Here is a 3568-nt window from a genome sequence, read left to right as displayed (position 1 = left end):
ACGTATAATAAATATTTTCGGTATTTTCTGAAACAACGATTATCTGTTTTGAGTTTCACCCCGTAGATAATAATATATACAGTGTTTGGAAGGAATGAGTTCCAAAACGAACGGATTCCTGGAACGAATTCCTTTTTAAAGAACGGCACGATTAACGAATTCCGTTTTATAAAAAAAGAACGAGAAAATGAACTGGTTCTTTTTTTTAAGGAAAAATAACAAAATTGCTTTTTTCTTTCTAGTTTCAATAATTTACACAGATAAGTATGTTAACATTTAAATTAAGATATATTTCTTTAATGTGTATAATGTATATTCCTAATTAGTGTTTATTATCGAGTATCAACGTTAAGACAATCGACATAGGTACGTCAGCCAAAATTTAACTTTTAAGAGAATCTCAAAATATATATAATAATATATATCATATAAACATATGAAATATGTACCTTCTTGTATATATATACTTTTATTATTAATACATATTAAAGAAGTATGCGCATAATATGAAAAAAAAAAAACAAAAACTTTAATGATTAAATAAGAATTTTTATTTTATTCGGAACTAAAAAAAAACGTGGAACAGAACGAATTCCTTTTTATAAGGAACTTGCCAAACACTGAATATATATTATTATACAATCTTGTAAAGTATTCGAATACTATTAGAATACTTTTTTTCACAACTAGTTTTTGTCAGTTTTTGAATGGTTGGTAAATAACATTTATTAAATAATTATATCGTAATTATAAGTTATTTATAATTATATTATATTATATTACATTTGACTACAAATGATACGACCGGTTTGTGTTTATAAATTATAAAAATAATCATATCATGGGCCAATGTTATATTTCGTTCAAAGAATAATATTAATGTTCATGATTTATAATGTCTTGTCACAAATTTAAAAGTATTTTTTTAATGAATAAAAGTATTCAGAATACGTATTTGAATATTTAAAAAAAAAAGTATTTAAAATAGTAGGTATTCAAATACTTTTATTCAAATATTCTGAATATATTTTTTAAGAACTACGTCTGGTCTGATAATTAATTAAATTTAATATTCAATGTATCAACTTTTATGTTAACAATTAACAGGCACGGAGCCAAGGGACGGAGGCAAGGGGGCTCAAGCCCCCAGGAAACATTTTAGCCCCCTCGCTAGCTCCCCCCTCCCACTGAAAAATATGTACGATATAATAAAGTCTTTAAGTATTATTTTTAAAAGAGCCAAATCAAGGAATTTATGAAATATACTTTTTAAACATTTTTAATTTATGGAAATACCTACTTTCGTAAAATCGAAGATTTTTTTTGAGGTTTTTGCTTGATATTAGTAAAAATTACTAAAAATAAATTTTTACTTGATAATTAATAAAAAAAGATTTCTTAAAGTATCTATGTTTTAATGTAGATATATCTATGAACTATTTTAACCTCCCAAATTCAACAAAAAATACAAAGTAGGTACTTCAATACAGTCATACACTACCTACTATGCAAATACCAATTCAACATTATATTGAATTAAAAATTTGAAATTTACTAGTTAAATATTAGGTAGGCAATCACAAGTTTTTATCTAAAACAAATATTTTCCAACTGATATTGTTGCAATTTAATACATTTTTGTTTATTTTTTTAATATTATTAGATTTTTAATCATTTATTCTTACCTTTATTGAGTACCTACTAATTACTGGATGGAAATAAGCAAACAAAGGTATCTCAAATCATTGCATTAAAGATGATTTAAATAAATTCATCTGTTCATTACTAAACACAATTACTTTAGTTAATGTTTATGAGGCAGTGCTCGAATTAGGGGGGTGCGTAGGGGGACGGAGTTCCTCTACTATTTTTATTTTTTTTTTGCGTACCCCAACTATTTTTTTTTTTACTTGGACGGAAGGACGGACCAAACTAATGCCCAAAATAATTTTTATTAAAATTTGGAGTGGTTATTAAGTGTTTTGTCAATGATAAACCTAATGAATACCTAGTAATTTTAAATTTTTTAATATAAAAATATTTTTCATCCTATCTATTGTTTTTACTAGGCTAATGTTTAACCTTTTTGACTCGTGGTCCACTGTTTTTGTAACAATATTTTCACGACTCATGTCACCTTTGTAGGCCATAACAGTAAAAAGACTAAGCTGCTAGTTTTGCGTAACTTCCTGTGCATAAATGTGCCAAAAACATTTCCAAAAAAGTTTCAATAAACATTTGTTTAATATTGGAATCACAAGTAAGCTCAATTTATTGATTTTAGTAGACATTTTAACTATCATTATATCTATTGTAAAATATGGTTCTTCAATTCATTGATAACTTATTCGAATCCATAATTTAAATAATTTTTTTAAAAACAAAAAAGACTTGTCACGACCCATTTTTATAGATTACGCGACCCATGATTTAGTAGGGACACCGGTTGAATTCCTAATACCTTGCTAATTTTTTTATTATTGTTTGTTTGTATTTATGCCTAGTTTAGTAGTTCGCAGATATTATGTACCTACAATAAACTATTGTATTGTTATATATCTGCAAAAAAAAAAATAAGTTATAAATTATGAATTCGAATAAGTTATGAATGAATTGAACAATATGCACATTTATGCACGGGATATTACGCAAAGCTAAAGTTTTTTTTCTTTCATGGCTTCCAAAGGTGACACGAGTCGTGAAAATATTGTTACAAAAACAGTGGATTGCGAGTCAAAAAGGTTGAACACTACTAGTCAAAACTCAAAACCATAAATATAGGATGAAAAATATTTTTATATTATAAAATGTAGAATTCATCAGGTTTATCTTTGACAACAACTTAGATACATTCCTAATTTTAATAAAAATTGATTTGGGCATTTGTTTGTAAATATCTGCGAACTAGTGTTCACAATTCACATAGGTATGCGTCTATAGCATAAATAATTATTAAGATATTATCACTGATAATTATAAACCTTTTATTTCTTACCGAAAAATGTAGGTAGGTATTATTTCTATCAATAAAAATTTCGAAAAATAAAATATAAATTCATATTCACTTACATGTTACATATAGTTAAATATGTTATATTTGGAAATTTGGAGTAGAAAATTCCTTAACTAAGATGAAATGTTGTATTGAAAAACTAGGAATTGGGTAAGGGGGGTGTTTGGGGCAAAGCCCCCCACGAGGCTTCGTTGAATAATTTCGCACTTGGAACGCAGTTTATAAATTGTTGGATTGAGCTCCTCTAATTAATAATTCCCAATTCGAGCACTGCTAATAAACCTTTGTTCACGTGCGTGGGGGAGGTACCTCTAAACTTTGCGATCTTGGTGTTCAGGACGCGTCTGATTGCCGTTGGCTTCGCGGCGCCACCACCTTGTATAGACCGTCGGCTGTAGTGATCTTGTCCGCTGTCCATTGACTTTGATATTATTGCTTCGGCATTGATTTTTGACATCTACTGTTCGGGAGGGGTTTTCCCGACTTTCGTGATGTGCCGATTGTTGTCGCCGAAATACCGACCGCGACACTTTTTTATGTTTTTCGCTATTTTGA

This window comes from Acyrthosiphon pisum, chromosome X, assembly GCF_005508785.2.
Source record: "Acyrthosiphon pisum isolate AL4f chromosome X, pea_aphid_22Mar2018_4r6ur, whole genome shotgun sequence".
NCBI classification, from domain to species: Eukaryota; Metazoa; Arthropoda; class Insecta; order Hemiptera; family Aphididae; genus Acyrthosiphon; species Acyrthosiphon pisum.
The sequence above is the reverse complement of the archived record's forward strand: the minus strand, read 5'-3'. Positions refer to the sequence as shown.